The sequence below is a fragment of the Notamacropus eugenii genome, chromosome 3 (genome assembly GCF_028372415.1).
Source record: "Notamacropus eugenii isolate mMacEug1 chromosome 3, mMacEug1.pri_v2, whole genome shotgun sequence".
NCBI lineage: Eukaryota > Metazoa > Chordata > Mammalia > Diprotodontia > Macropodidae > Notamacropus > Notamacropus eugenii.
This window is the reverse complement of record NC_092874.1, coordinates 255,783,570-255,800,619: the sequence shown is the minus strand read 5'-3', so window position 1 is coordinate 255,800,619 and position 17,050 is coordinate 255,783,570. Positions and strand designations below refer to the sequence as shown.

Genomic DNA, 17,050 nt, shown 5'->3' with positions numbered 1-17,050 from the left:
GAATGGGGCAGTTCACCAGGACAGGACAGAAGCTGTGTAGCATTTTCCTAAGCTTAAGGCAAAGAGCATAGCCTCCATCTGGGGTCAGTTCTGGTCAAAAGGGAGTTGTAGCAGAGACCTAGGCTGGTGAAGAGTGAATTGCTGATTGTGGGAGGAGGCTGGAACTCGCTTGGAAGTGAGAGTTTATAGTATCCTACTATTGGTGAAGGTATATCCTCCTTCCCTTTTTCCTTTTACACGTTACAAAATAACACTATTATTATCCTTTCATCTGAAGTCCTTGGTCGCTCCTGAATTGAAAACCTTGTCAGTACTGAATTAGTTTGGAAACTCCTTCCACCAACATAGACCAGCATCTCTCATCTTTAACTTGGGTGGGGCTGGTGAGTGGGTGTTCTGAGTTTTAAAAATTCTTCAACTGTTCTGTCATGAGGTTTTTACCTGGTTGAATATTCCATCTTGTGGATTCAGCTCTCTGGCACATAATTCCTTTTGTTCTCTCCTTATAGAGTTGGCTGCTACGTTAAGATAGAGGCGTCAAATAGAGCAGACCAGATTAAAGTGTAACTTGGAAACGTTTAACAAAATAAATACAAATACAACAAATATTTTATTTAATATTAATATTACATTTTACATGTAATATTACATTTTAAATGTAATATTACATTTTAAAATCCATTCAACCTGTGGCCACAGGGATCCTTATAATCCCTGGATTAGTGGAGCACTTCTTCAGTTTGATGCCATTCCACCAAGAGGTTAAATGGCTGATTTGTCCCTAGTCATGCTGTTAGTGTGTGTTTGTCAAGGCGAAACTCAGTGCCATAGCGTGTGCTCTGTCTACTCTGCTTTGCTGTTAAGTATTTTTAGAACTCTAAAAAAAGTTTATACAGGGAGCTCACATTGTGTATTAAGGACAACTCTAGACTTGCACTCTGAAGACCTGGGTTCAGTTCCCAGCTTGTTACTGTGTGGCTAGGGGCAAGTCTTTAACTTCTTTGAACCTAATCTGTTAAAACAGAATTAATTAATACTCATTCATACGTATCAATATCACAGGAAGATTGTGAGATATCTCATAAAATGCATTTGTTATGTAAATGAGGGTTATTACTAGGAGAGTTGTCAAAGCATAAGGCTTTTTAAATGTCAGTTGATAATGTTGGAGGAATTCTAGTCATCCATTGCTAAGTGGTTTATGCAACTTACTTGATCTAGAGAGCAAGCACTGTTAAATATTTTCTAGAAGGGCTATTTTCATGTTTAAATTATTAAGAAGTTTCTTATACAGTAACCTTTGCAAATAGCTAACAGCTAGTGAACAGTCAGGTGGATCAACTCCTAAAGAACATTACCTCATGTTACCCTGGGCTGACATTAAATTAAAAATAATGCAAGAACAACTTTCCAATCAGCTATACAGTTCCTGTAAGATCCAAACCAAGGGTTTCAAACATTTTGTGATTTTAGACCCTTTGTGTGGTATCCTTGTTCAAGGGCCTTGTATTTGCCTGTAGAAACGTTTAAACCAGGGGTGAGGATCCTATGGCCTTGAAGCCACATGTGATCCTCTAGGTCCTCAAGTTTGGCCCTTTGACTGAATCCAAACTTCACAGGATTTGTTCTGTAAAACTTAGACACAGTCACAAATTCGCACCCAAGGATCTAGAAGGCTACATGTAGCCTTGAAGCTGCAGGTTCCCCACTCCTGGCAAACCTTTAGTAAAAATATACTGGTTTTTATTGATGTGGAATGAAACTAGGAGGATCTAGATTTCTCCAAAGAACATTTTTAGTCTTCTCAGTATGAAACAATTCCAAGTTAATTTTTATGGTCTAACTCAAAATAATTTTTTTGTGGGGTATAAGAAGGCCAAAGAAACAAGGTAGCATTTTTGTCATATATTGTCATTGAACTTAAAATCAAAGATGAGTGTAAATTTTACAGAATGTGTAGATTTAAAAATTCTTGCTTTTGTCAGTAAATTTAAATTTGGTTACTTGTATAACCAATTAGACTCTATGCTAAAGCTGTTGTTCTTGGTGTCAAACTCACATAGAAACAAATTCTTGCAGACTGCATATTGACTTAAAAACTATAAATTAACATTATTGTATTTTTGTTTGTTTTATTAAACATTTCTCAGTTACTTTTTAATTTGGATCAGGCAACTCTCAGGAGTTTTGCAGGCAGCATGCAACGTGGGGCATGACTGACACTTGTGGTGTACGTAGTAGTTTTCTGTAGAGCTGAAGCTTGAAAATTTTGAGCTCCAACACAATTTTTTCTTAAATGTTAGCCACACCTCAAGATTTCAAAAGATCTGTGATATCATTGGTGTAGATATAGGCTTATTCACCACACTAATACAGAAATAGTGTTTACAGCACCTTTTCTCAATAACATATGATCTTCATGAGTTGCTGTGGCCTCAGAATTTACCAGGGGGATGCAGTCCTGATTAAGAGCACTCTGTGCCTAGCTACATTGGTTCTTTGTAAACAGGAAGTGCTGAATCAGCACTAGAAACTTTTCTAATTTAGTAAGATGTGCTAGAACTTTTAGTTTTCTGACATCTTACAAAAACTGAGGGTTATCTTCATAACATGAAAAGGTTTAGAAATAAAGTTGTAGTGGAAAACTGTTAACTATTTTTTTAGATTTTTTTTTTTTTTTTTAGTGTCTTCACCTATCCCTTTCTGTTCTAATCCATTTTTTGTTCTGTTTCGGAGGTTGAGTTGGTTCTCTAACTTTGCTGTTGTGTATATCACTTTTGGCCTCAATCCCATTTCCCATTGATTGAAGGATTGACATCCTTCCTTAAATCTTTTCTTGCATACTGACTCCTTCCCTTCCACTTACAAAACACACTTAGTTCTTGCCTGTCCTTAAATTTCTCTCTTTTTTAATTTTTCTCGTTCTTTTTTCATTTCTTTCTTTTTGTCTCTCTCTTTCTTTCTTTCATCTAATGTTGCCAATTTTAAATGGATTTTATTCTCTAGGTCAAGAATTGCATTTCCATTTGTTTACAGTTGTCATAAAGTATAGTGCTGTTCACTTCTCTCCTTTTTCACACATTCAGGTATTCAGAATACTCATTTATATAGTAGCTTAAACATTACTTTTAAACTGACACTACTTTGGCTACAAATTTGAGTTCTTCAATTTATGTAAAGCATTGTGGAGTACTTTCTCCTCTGATGTGTTTGTTGACCTCTTCAGTGGTGGGTCCTAGCGTGCCCCTGGCTTTTTGTTACTGCTCAGGAACGTCGAGGTCGCAGACCTCTCCATCTTTCTACTTGGTGTTTGTATTCTTCCTTCTCAGCCATCTTGTTCTTTTTTAGCCAGTTGGTTATTTCTTTACATTTGTCAAAGATCTTCCGTTTTGTCTTCATCACCAATTATGCCTTGGAGTTTCTCATCCTTAGTATAGTCTTCATGTTGAAGACATAAGATTTAAGTTTTGTGTTTCTCAGCTTCTTGGACCAGACACTCAATGTCTTCTTTTCTCAGGTGATTTGCAACTGACGTCCTTACCTGTGCTCTTCTCCATAGCGGATACACTGAGGATATCAGTTGCATTACTGTCAAATGTTTCTTCAATCTTAGGAACACCCATTGGGGCAGGGATATTGCTTTGAGCTCACACTTGCCAAGGTTTCATTTCTCATTGCTCTCACTTTTGTAAACCAAATAATCATACCAGGCTGGTTGAACAAGTAGGTGGTAAAGGTCTATGTCTGCTTGGTATGGATGGTGTGATGTTGCATGTGATCAGAATTGTCTTAACTCCTCTAGCAATCTCAGTATTATAAGCAGCAAGTTCTGCACATTTGCAGATTTATCTCTAGACATAATGGTAGGTTGGATTTCTGTGTTATAGGATACAGCCTCATCAGGATTGATAACTCTTGTGGAACTCCCTGCTACTGAAAAAGTCCTGCAGAAGTTTCTGAATCTTGGAAATACAAGTGGAACCATCCACTAAGATGATGTCATGAATATCTTAGGGCCTTTTCATGGGGGTTTGTTATTCCATGTAAAAGGTCATTATTCAGCTTTTCAAAATGAGCATGAGTCATAGAGGCATAGAAGTCAATACCTTCATAGAGGGAGTCAGTCTCAGTACTAGTCCGGGTGCTACAAGAGAAGGTATCCTTTGCAGGTTTGCAAGCAGTGTGCAGTTGGCAGCTGCCCTATTGTCCTTACTGGTGTCCTTGTGCTTTTGTTTGTACTCAGCAATGAAATAGTTGATCATGTGTCTGTCAAAGTTCTGCCAACCCAAGTAGGTGTTCCCAACTAGGGACTTGACTTGAAAGATGCCCTCTTGAATGGTAAGAATGGGGACATTGAAATTACCTTCTTCAGGGTCAAAGATAAACACATTTCTCTTGGCACTAATGTATTTGTCAAAGCCATAAGCAAATCAGTAGAAGTTGACTCAGTGATGATTCAGAGCGCTTGGAGACCAGTGACAGTTTAAGCATTTTTTGGTGATCTTACATTGAAGTGACCTGGCACTGTAATGCCAACTTTTGTAATAGTCTTTCCAAGCTAACAACAACGAATTAAAGCTGCTACTGTGCTGATTAAGACAACTTTTTCTTTCATTGTTAGAGTTCTAAAAAGAGTTTTTAACACTGTCTCTGCTTCATTCTTCTCCTTGGTGTCTGGAAATCTGCCTCCAGTCTTTGATTTGTTGTTGTTTGGTTGTTCAGTTGTGTCTGACTCTTCTTGACTCCATTTGTGTTTTATTTTTTTTGTAAAGATATTTTACAGATGAGGAAACTAAGGCAAACAGGGTTAAGTGACTTGTCCAGGGTCACACAGCTAGTAAATGAATGAGGCTGGATTTGAACTCAGGAAGATGAGCCCTCATGATTTCAAGCCTGGTACTCTAGCCACTACACCACTTAGCAGTTCTCTTCAAAGTAACTAATCACCTTAGTACGGCTGGATCCAATGATTTTTATTTTTTTAAGTTCTCACTCTTCTGTCCACTGTGTTTGAGAGTTAGCTATACTCTTCTTTGTATGCTCTTTCCTTCATTGTGATGCCATGCTCTCTGGGTTTTCCTTTTGCTCTGATTGCTCATTTATAATTGAGTGGTTTTGTTTCCTCTCTTGCATTCTTTTCTCTTGTTCTACTATCATCCTTGGCCACCTTACCCACTTTGATGGCTTTAGATGATCACTTCTATGCAGATAACTCCCAAACCAGTATTTTAAGCCACAGACTGTGTCTTGAATTTTAGTCCCACACTTCCAAATAGGTTATAAAGTTACTGTAAACTGAAAATGTCTAAAACTGAACCCATCTTCTTCAAATATGCTCTTCCTGTTTATCTTCCCAGTTTCTTCCGTCACTATGCTTGAAATATAAATCAGATTTGATCCTTCTCTCTCAGGATCCCACTTCCAGTTAGCAGCTAGGTCTTATTGATTGTGCCTCCAAAGTAGCTCTCAAATTTGCTTCTTCTTTTCTTTTTAAAAAATACTTGTTTTTACTAACATTTTTATCTCTCTCCCACTGCTACTCCCCTTCCTCCTCAATGGTTTTTTTTTAAACCTCAAAAGACAAAACTGACAACAAATATGTGTAGTCCAACAAAACAAATTCCCACAATGTTCGTGCCTAAAAAGGCTTGTCTCATTCTGGATTTAAGTGCCATCATTTATCTGACAGGAGGTGAGTGGAGTGATTCATTGTCAGTCCTCTGGACCTGAGGTTTATGATTGTATGAATTAGAGTTCTAAAACCTTTCAAAACTATTTGCTTCTGTGATGTTGTCATGTAAATTGTTCTCTTAGTTCTACTTATTTTACTCTGCATTAGATTATAGAAGTTTTCCCAGTTTCCTTTGAAACTGTCCATTTTGTCATTTTCATGGCAAATAATCATCTTTATATTTATATACCATAGAGCTCTGGGGGTTCTCTTAGCTTCTCCAAGATAATGTTTTCTCAGAGCAGTTCTGTTATCCCTTTTTTGCTCCTCTCCACTCTCTCTATCCTCAGTCTCCCTTAGTTCTTCAGACCCTACTTAATACCCTCTGTACTCTCCAGTCTACCCTAGCCTACCTCTCCCAAAGCCTTTAGAGCTCCATTCCCAAAAGACCTAGGGCCTACCCCAGTTATTTCAGTTTTCCAATTCTTTCAGAGATGAATGTGGAGTCAGCCCCCTACTGAAGAGGAACATTCACCTTGCATCCTTTTTCCAGCCACAGTGGCCCAGATAGATTGGGAGGCATTACACAAAAAGAGTGGCTCTCTTGGTATTTGAGTTTCTTCTTAGTTACAAGTTGGTTCTTGTAATTTCTTCTGTTGAGAAGTAGCAGTAATTATTTGGGCCATAAGGGATGCAGCAGTAATGTGTTTTGAATTCCTGCTTATTTGTACTTTGAGTTTAGGACATGGACCTATGAGTACTCAGGAACTTAGAGGTCCTGTAGGAAAGGACCTGTGGTTGTTCAATTGGACTTGAAGAAAATGCCTTGGAATAGCATGAACTTAAATTAGCTTCCTAATCTGGAGCCAACTAGTAGGCTTCAAAGCAGATTGACTCTACTGCTAGTTTATATCATGGACAGGTCAACTTCAGCCACCTCCAGCCATTAGTTGAGCTTGTAACCCTTCTCCTTAACTTGTCAGCCACTTTTGTGATCTGGGCCCATCCTGAATGCTCCCTGATTATCAGCCTAGGATTGGTGGGGTTGGGGCAAGATCTGGGAGGCCTTTCCCTGCCTGAGTAGCATATTTTTTTTGCAAGCGTCTCTTAATTTCCCCTACCTCAGTCTGCCCTTGACTTAGCTTCAGAACTAATGAACTTTTAAGGGTATTGTAGGGAAGTAACAGGGTGAAGAATCTGCTCTACAGCTTCTCTGTCTCTCATGCCTTCCCTCTGTACCTTATAACAAGAAGATGTACCTCTTCACCCCACCTTGATCCAGATACTTTTTTTGCTATATTATCATAAAAGCCATTACAGGAAAAAAAATCATGTACCATAATTTGTATAGTTATTTATTTTATTTTTAATTAATTAATTTGTTTTCAGTTTTCTACAATCGCTTCCATAAATCTCCCTCCCTCTACCTTCTTTTCCCCTTCCCTGCCCCCTATTTCCCTGAGATGGTGTGCAATCTTACATAGGTTCTACACATACATTCTTATTAAATACATTTTCATCTTAGTCATGTTGCATGGAAGAATTAAAATGAATGGGAGAAACCATGAGAAAAACCAAACCAAAACACAAGAGAAAATAGTCTGCTTCATTCTGCAATCCAATTCCATAGTTCTTTCTCTGGATGTGGAAGGCATTTTGCCTCAAGAGTTCATCTGGAATTTTTTAGGTCCTTGCATTGCTGTGAAGGGCTTAGTCTACCAGAAAAATCCCTTGCACACTGTGGTTGTTACTGTGTACAAAGTTCTCCTGGTTCTGCTCCTTTCACTCAGAATCAGCTCATATAAGTCCTTCCAGGCCTTTCTGAAGTCTTTCTGTTCATCATTTCTTATAGCACAATAGTATTCCATTACATTCATATACCACAACTTGTTCAGCCATTCCAGTTTGTATAGTTATTTCCCAAATAGGTGGACAGTCCTTTTTCCCCGACTTTTTCTGTTCTTAGTTTGCAGTTTTTGCCAACTATGAAAAGGACTGCTATACATATTTTTTGTATATATAGGTCCTTTTCCTCTTTTTTTTTTTTTGATCTATTTGATTACCCCCTCTTTTTGGCTCCTATTACAACCACCAGCTTTCAGTTCTTTACCTCTCACCTTATTTCTTCCTTGACTTCTACAATAGCCACTTTATTTGTCCTTCAGACTTTACTCAATCTGCTCTATCGTTCGTATTGCTGCTTGAATGTTCTTCATAATGCGAGGTCTGAGTCTTTTTATGCAAAATCTTTGTTCAGCCCCCCCCATATAACATAGAGTCTCTTTGCCTTGGCATTCAGGCTTTTTCACAATCTTAATTCAACTCACTTTTCAGGAATGTCATCTACTCCTCCTCTTTACAACTTAAAAGCACTAAAGAAATGTAAGTAATTGTTCATCTCTCATTTACTCCAGCATAATCAGACTATTCTTCATTCTTTTTTCCTGTCATTTTTGTGCTTTTGTTCACATTGTTCCCCATGTTTTGGAATAACATCTCCCCACATTTCTGCTTCCGGAATTTTTAACACCTAGTTCCTTAAGGCTTTTTCCATGTAATATTCTGTAACATTTTCTTCTCCCAAACTACAAGGGATCTTATTGTTAGAGGAAAAAAAGGTTTATTGATGCTTCTGTCATATTGGCTTTCATTTCCCAAGGACACGCTTCCCTTATAAAAAAAGAAGGGTGGCGAAATGGTACAAGCAACAAGTTGACCATGTTTAGCAGTGTACATCTCATTCTCTGCCGTATGTCTGTCACACTTCTGCTGAGTGAGGTATTCTTCACTCTCCAGTTTCTGAAGTGAAGGTTGGTGACTGCATTGCAAATTACATTTTCCTTCTTCAATCTCTTGGCACTGTGAACCTTTCTTAAGCACATAACTATAATTTTTCATATTGTTAATCATGTATGTTTCTCTTATCCTTTGCCCCATCTGGTAAATGGTAATTTGATTGAGGAAAGAGACTGTTTTGTTTTATCCTAATATCTTTTGTGCCTTTCAGTGTAGCAGTTGCTTACCAAGTGGCATCTCATATTTTAGATAACATTTTATGGTTTATTAAGCACTGTCCTCACACCTTTGTGTGGTTAATATATTTATCAGGTGAAAAACTCCTTTAAGTTTATAGTTAGCTATGGGATCTCTGGGTCAAAGAACATGGATAATTATTACTTTTTCTTCCAGTAATGGGGTTTGGATTGTTTTTTTGATGGAATGTTATCTTTAACATTAATTAATTTGCATTAATGGAAGTATTGTGTCTATAGCAAGGGAGATGATAGTCACACACTAGTATTTTGTAGATGATTGTAGTCTTCAAGGAATTCAGGATTGTAATATAGAAAAAAGATTGTACTTGTTTTCATCAGTTCTGGAGGATAAAATGGGACTTAAGAGATTGTGGTTGGATTTTGGTTCAGCATATCTGTGAATGCTACATAAATATTGTAAGTAGTACTATCCATGTGACTTTAGGCAAGTCCTTTAACTTCTCTGGCTTTCAGTCTTCTCATCTGTAAAGAAGTGAGGGATTGGATAAGATGACCTTGAGGTCCCTTCCCATTCTAAACCTATGATCCTCCTTTTCTGAAACTAGGACATTTTTCATCATCCTTTTCTGTAACACCAAGGCAATATTCATAGACTGGTGGTAACTATGAATGTGCCGGTGTAGTTCTGAATCACAAAGTGTAACAAACTCTCCATATAGAAGGCTGAAGAAAAGCATTTATTCAGATAGCAGAAGCCAGATCCATCATAGTAATCAAGAAATCAATACACATTAGCACTGTGAGGGGATAACACCATTCCCAAGTTTTTCCCTTCCTCCCCTTCCCACAAGCAAACACTCACAAGACTAGCTATACCTGCTTGCCTGTTCCCTCTCTCCTCTGCCCCAGCTGCTCTCAGCAACTTCCTCCCAACTGTGCTCCACCCTTCCTGTTCCACCCATTCATCAAGCTCCTCCCATAACATGTGATTTAGGCTTCCATGTGATTTAAGCAGGTCACATGGGCCTATTAATGGGTGGGAAAGATCTTCAAATTAAGTAAAAAATACATGAACAATATGCCTTCCCAAATACTAGTGCCACAACTAGTGCTATCCATTATGTTTGTACCCGTCATGAAACTAATACGTGGTTATATTTGAAAATTCAGGCATTTTATTAATTTTTTCATTTGAAGAAAAATAGATGCACAATTAACCTCATCTTAAATTTCCTTTTTCTGTTCTCCTAGTAGCATTTAAATCCTTCTTCCTCTTTGCATTTTGAAAGCCCCCTGAGCTCAATTCAGGTACTACTTTCTTGATGAAAACCTCTCAAGCTGTATCCTACTTGAAAATGATCTTTCTCACCTCAAGTTTCTTAGTAATGTTTAGAATTTATTGCTTAATTTGTATCACAGCATACATATCTTACCATGTAGTAGAAGAAATTTATTATCTCAACTTTGGAGTTATACTCCTTGAGGAAAGAGAGACTATCTTACTCTGTTTTGAGACTCCATGGCACATTATAAGGACTTAGTAAATAAATGTTTTCTTATATTTAAGGTGAATACAAGCAAGATCAAGTAAAATGACAATTTTGATTGCTTATACTATATCCTAAGAACTCTTAACTTGGGTGTTGCGCTAAATAGATAGCTTTATTTGAAACAATTGGTTCAGTTTGTTAGCTAAATGTCAGCACGTGACATACCTCTTAGTACTGAGACTTCAGTTAGTTAGAACTTTGCTGTATCTGAAGACAATCTATCAATAAACATTTATTAAGAGACTGCTGCGTGCCAGGCCTGGTGCTAAATGCTGGGGATACAAAAAGAGCCAAGAGACAGTCCCTGTTCTCAAGGAGTTTACAACGTGCAAACAAATATGGACAAAATAAGCTGTGTACAGAATAAATAGAAGATAATTAACAGAGGGAAGTGTTTCAGGTTTCACAGACAACCCATGGGAGGCACTGGAGGTTTCAGTCTCCAGCCTCTAACACGTTTACTCTTGATCTGGTCAGACAGGCAGACAGCTTCAGAGGGGTGAGTAATCAGCTTTATTCTCGGGTAGTCCTCTCAAGGGGTTGCTGGAAGAATCAGCTCTTAGAGCATTCCCTAATCACCCTTCTCTCTGGCACTACCATGTCTCTGTGGGGTCAACTGAGACAGGCACAGCTTGGGAATTCCCCTAAATCCCCTTAAGCCTCAGTGGGAGCCCATTGAGACAGGTATATACATTCCTCTGTACTTTACCCATGGTTTTCCCCATGATTTTTCCCACTCACTTATCAGTGCCCACTTGCTTTATAGGGCAAGAACAATAGACAAGAAAGGTTTATTGCCAACAGTGGCCTCACAGGTTAACTTTAGCAATATTGTATTTTTGCACAATTGTCGTAAATGTCACATTATGTCACCCCTTATCTCATGGTGCAGCCTCAGTATGACTGCCCATCACTATAATTCTGGGAACTACTATCGAATCCTTGGAACTATTCTGGGAGTTATTATCTAGCACCTAGAAACTAGACATTGCCATGGCCATAGATCCTGAGAAACTAAACTCTAAAAGGATAACAGAATCTTCCCTATGAATAGGAACGGGTACTGGAACTAAGAGCATTTGGGAAAGGCTTCCTGTAAAAGGTGAAATTTTAGTTGGGACTTAAGGGAAGCCAGGGAGGTCAGTAGTCAGAGTGGAGGAGGGAGAGTGTGCCAGGCGTGGGGGACAGCCGAAGAAAATGCTCAGAGCTGAGATATGGAGTACTTTGTTTGTGGAATGTCCAAGAAGCCAGTGTCACTGGATCAAAGAGAATGTATAGGGGAGGAAGGTGTAAGAAGACTATGGAAAGGTAGGAGGGGGCTAGAGTATGAAGAGCTTCAAATGCCAGGGTGAATGAGTGAGTGAGCATTTTGTATTTGATCCTGGAGGTAGTAGGGAGCCCCTGGAGGTTTTTTGGGGGGTGGGGTTTGGTAGGAGTGGTGATGACATAATGGAACCTGCAGTTTAGGAAAATCACTTTGGTGGCTGAATGGAAGATAGATCAGTGGGGAAAGACTTGAAACGGGCAGACACCTCCCCCTCCCCAGGATAAAAACAAAACACAACAGGCTATTGCAGTTATCAAGATGTGAGGTGAGGAGAGCCTTCTCCAGAGAGGTCCCAGAGTTGGAGGAGAGGAAGGGGTGTATTTGAGAGATATGGTAGAGGTGAAATTGACAGGCTATGGCAACATTTTGGATATAATGGGACAGCGACTGTGAGGAATGATACTTGGTGACTGAAGGTCAATATTATTGCCCTTTAACGAATACTTTTTTTTTCTTTCAGTCTGGGTACTGTCAGTTTAAATTCTAATTACCTTACACAATTCTCTCTCTTTTGAACATTTGTAAATTTGTGAAGTCTTAACATTTTGTGTCATGTTTATTTAATTGTACTGTGAATTGAATCTGATAGCATTTGAGGAGACTTTTATATTTATATACACAATATACAGTATAATGTAAAATACATATTATATGATATATATTTTGTTTACCAAAGCAACAATCAGATTTTAAGAAATGTCAGTGCTTTTATGATTTCAACAAAATAGTGACAGTTGTTTTTACAAGTTGCTCAGCTGTAACCTTTTTTGCAGTTACTGCTGGAATAAAAGAAACACAACTCACATATAAGAGACCAAAGTGGATGGTAGGAAATATTCAGATTTTCTTTAAAAAAGAAAAAAAGTTGAATTGTCCTTCTTTTCCCCCCATAGAGAAGGAACAATTTTTATTTTACTAAAAAAAAGAATATAAGTTCATCTTTGCATCCTTTAGCATTAAGTTGAAAAATTTCTTATTTGAGTTTGAAGCAAAAAATGCAAATGAATACAGTATTTATGCCAGAGGAACTAACCTCAATTCCACATGGACTCCATCACAGGAAAGCTAATTTTGCCCTACCCAACTTGCATTTTGTTGCTTTCTGCCTCCGTGCTTTTGCATGTTGTCATTCTCTCCAACTTGAATACCCTCATTCCTTTTCTCCTTCATCAACCTTTGTTCTTAGCTTTTTTTTTTAACATGTGTCTCAGAAATTCACTTTTAGAAAGTTTTTTTCTGAAGGAATCATGTGACTCATTTCTATATAATATCAGAATTTACCATACTTATTCATTTTTTTTCTTTTTGCGTTGTTTCCAACATGATTTTGAGAAAAAAAAGCAAGAAAAAAGTGTTTCTTTGCATAATTCTCTTCCTCTGCCCCACTGCTTTATTTTCTTTTCTGCTTTGAAACTGAAATTGTTGCTATGATTGGAGACTTTCTGTAAGCAGAATGTGCTCATTTATTGTCAGGCCAACTACAAGTGACACTAGAAGAGATTTTAGTTCTTTGTCCCGGGCAAATAAATATTTTGCACCCTTGTTATATATTTAGAATTATATGCCTCATTTTAGTACCAATCACCAGCTGCTTGTTGTATGTCTCCTACCGGCATTCAATATGTTAAAAACAGAACTCGTTATCTTTCCATTCCAACATTCTCCTCTCCTTAATTTCTGTTTAAGGGTGTCACCATCCTTTCAGTCTCTCACATTGGCTGTGTGAGAATCATCCTTGAATCTAACTTTCCTCACCCCTTATATCCAATCAGTTGCCAAGTTTTGTTTATTCTACCTCCATAAAATATCTTAAATTCTTATCTCCACCCCACTGCACCACTCCACTCCCCCTTATCTCTCTTGCCTGGACTATTGCCACAGTTTCCTAATTGGCCTCTCACTCAAGTTCTCTTCTCCCATGGTGCACCTTCCCCCTAAGCTACATTCCCAAACCCAAGGTTTCACTGTGCCTCTCCTCTGCTTATAAGCACTGGTGGCACCTTTTTGTCTCCAGGATAAAGTAGAGCCGCCTTCTGCTGTGTATGGAAAACACTTTACAATCTGGCTGCAGCATATTTACATTTCACATTACTTAATGAAACCCGCCCTTGTGGTTAACCAGATGTGCCTTTCTGCCCTCCAAATCTTGGCCTATTTATTCTCAGACTGTCCCTGGGCTGGGAATGTACTCTTCTCACTTTCACCTGTGGAATCCCTCATTTCCCTTTAGTTCTGTAGTAAATCATGAAACTTAGGTGCGAACTGTCATAGGAAACCTGTTCTGGTCTTCCAGTTGCTAATGCCCCTCCCTCACTGCTGAAATTATTTTTTCTCTAATTTCTGTTTGATTTTCTGTGTATGTGTTTTTGTCCTTATGGCCTCCTTGAGGGCAGGAACCCATTTTTTTTCTTTGTATCACATTGCCTAACTTGGTGTTTAGTAAATATTTGTTGAATGAATGACTAGTAGTCATTCAGGTATCTATCATTGTTTATCACTCTTTTATACTTTGCCATCTCATTAATGGAATTTATGTGTCTTCAGGCTTGTGGAGAAACTTTAGACCCACTTGAATCCCAAATCTGAAAATAGAAATGAAACCATGTAGTTCTCCAGTTACTTGTAGATCTTCTGTTTATCAGTCTTTCTCCCCTGACACATTCTCTTCTCTCCACAAATCATTTTCCCTTTTATTGTCATAGCAAACTGGAAACCTAATAGTCATTTTTGCTCTGAGTACTGAGACACTACTGAGGAATTGAATAATATAAGATATTGTTTAAGAGTTAGATGAAATAAGGGAAGGAGGAAGTTTTAGGTGAGCTAGACTGCAGTCAACTTTGCCATTGATTTCAGCGAAACATTGGGTGAGTCTTATTCCTTAGTAAATATCTCCTAGTCCAGATGAAGATTGTTCAAGAGTAGGGCCTATGTGCTTGCATAATTAATTCCCTTTCTCCAAGCCATTAGTGTAAATATACGGTTGGAAAAAAGATAAGGTTATGAGAATGAGTGAAGTATGTACCTAGGCATACATCAGTCTGCCTTTGGTGGCTAATTTTTTTGTGACCATTTGAACTTCATCTCTAAATTTATGTATTTCTTAAGAGGAAGGATAAACAGGGGGGAAAATAGGGTGGAATAATAAATCATAACTGTGAAAAAATTTTTGCAGCAAATTTCTCTGATAAAAGGCTGATTTCTCAAATATTTAGAGAATTGACTCTACTTTTACCCTGTCTCACCTCAGAAGTGTTTTGCTCCTAACTACCACCTCCCTCAATCTGCCTTCTCTTCTATCAGGGTTCCCCCCCCTTCCATTTTTTAAATCCCTTTCCCCTCCTACTTTCCTGTAGGGTAAGATAGATTTCTCTACCCAACTGAGTGTGAGATAATTTACTCATTTCAACATCTCCCTTTTCCCTTCTCCTAGTGCATCCCTCTTTATCAGCTCTTAACAAAATTTTTTTAGATATCATCCCATCTCACATATGTGTCCTGTCTATCTATGTATACTCTTCCTAACTACTCTAGTGATGGTTAAATTTTTATGACCTATAAGTATCATGTTCCCATGAAGTAATATAAAGAGTTTAACTTTATTGAACACCTTATGGTTTTCTCTTTTATGATTACCTTCTTATGTTTCTCTTGAGTCTTGTATTTGAAAGTCAGATTTTCTATTTAGCTGTGGTCTTTTTATCAGAAATGACTGAAATTTCTCACCTTCATTAAATCTCCATATTCCCCCTGGAAGGATTATACTCAGTTTTTCTGGTTAGGTGATTCTTGGTTATGATTCTATCTCCTTTGCCTTCCAGAATATGATATTCCAAGCCCTCTGATCCTTTAATGTAGAAGCTGCTAAATCTTGTGTTATCCTGACTGTGTTTATACAATATTTGAACTATTGCTTTCTGGGTGCTTGTAATAGTTTTTTTCTTGACTGTTCTTCCTTGTATTTGTTTATTTATCTATTAATTCACTCATACATTCATCTCTTTATTTGCCTTAGGCAAAGTTGATGAAGAAAAAAATGTCTAATATTTAGGCCGTTTCCATGATAGCTTTTTAATTCCTTAACAGAGTGCTGTGGTGGAATATATAGTAGGACCTCCAGTGAAGAGGTCATTGAAATAACAGTTCAGAAATTTAGAAATCAGTTTTCTTTGCTTGTTTATACTTTTGAAAGCTTAAGTACTTAAGACCATTTGAAAACATGGGATGATAGTTCTTTTGCCTTTTTAAAGAAGTTTGCATAGCTGGAGATCAGTGTGAACATATGGCATTAATTCTCACTCTCCCTGCTGTATTTTTTAAGTGCTTGGACATAGTTGACAAAACTACTAGAAATTTTGCTTAAAGTAAAGGAAGTTTGGCAGAATCAAAATGGCAGAGTCTGCATTTTTGCCTAGCTCTCTCAGCATACCTCCACAACAACCTAACACAAGAGTCAGAATGAGTTCTGTTGGGGAAAGCTAAGAAAAAGTCACAGTGATTCATTTTTCCAGCTCAGGGCAATTTAGGAAGATAGAGAAATCTGTACACACTGGGGTGGGGACTTGCTAGGAGCACAATGTGGCAGCACTAGTCCAGGCAGCAGTAGTCCAAGAGTACTCCAGTATCCAAGGATAGAAAGGGAACCAAGATAGGGCACCAGAACAGAAAAAGATCCCAAGAGATCCCTGAACTAGCGCTGGAAGTAGGATTGGGGGCCATTTTGCAGCTTTTCCTCCCATTACTTAGTTATGGGTCATGGATCCAAAGTGGAGAGCTGCTGCCACGGATGAGCACTGGGTCCTAGCTGAGTAATGAGCACAAAAAATGTTATAGAAACTTAGCTGTGTGGCTGTGAGAACAGAAGCAGAATAGTGAACTCATTGCTAACCTTTATCCCAGCACATAAGCTTGCATTGGACCAGGAGCATTCCAGAGCAGGAAGCATCAAGGCAGAAAGAGATCCCAAGAGACCCTTAAGCTAGCACAAGAACTATGTGTCTCAGAGCAGAAGGGGCACAGTGATGACTCAGTTTTAACCTTTACCTTTAGCCTACTATATAAGCCAGCAGTGAAAAAATGAGGGCAGAAGGCCAAGGCCAAACAGAGCAAGCCTAACCCTTCTTATAACAGCCCTTTGAACACTTGAAGACAGCCCTCATTTACCCCTTGAATCATCTTTTCTCCTGGCTAAATTTAGTAAGTTCCTTCAGCTGATCATCAGATGACATGGCCCCAAGGCCCATCACCACCTAATTGCCCTCCTTTAGATACTCTCCAGTTTATCAAAGTCTTAAGAAAGTGATTCCCACAACTGAACCTAATGTTTCAGAAGACATTTCTGAGGGCAGTTGGACAATCACTTACCTATTCCTAGATGCTGCGCCCTCTTAATGCAGCCCAAGATTGCATTAGCTTTTTTGGTTTCCATGTCATCCTAATGACTCATTGAATTTGTAGTTCATATTTTCTTCAGAACCATTATCTCTAATCATGTTTCACTATTTTA

General features: G+C 38.2%; 1 protein-coding gene across 7 annotated transcripts in view; it reads left to right on the top strand.

Annotated features, from left to right (window-relative positions):
* The window catches only part of OSBPL8 (oxysterol binding protein like 8), a 222,682-nt gene that overhangs the window by 25,335 nt on the left and 180,297 nt on the right, over nucleotides 1–17,050 (top strand). Inside the window, exon 1 of one of the 7 annotated variants that reach the window (XM_072655424.1) lies at nucleotides 11,374–11,525. The exons of 5 other annotated variants lie outside the window; for them this stretch is intronic. The gene's annotated coding sequence lies outside the window, so the exon portion shown is untranslated. Of the gene's footprint in view, nucleotides 1–11,373; nucleotides 11,526–11,590; nucleotides 11,810–17,050 lie in introns of those variants that run through there. One more of the 7 variants, XM_072655423.1, reaches the window with a different exon arrangement.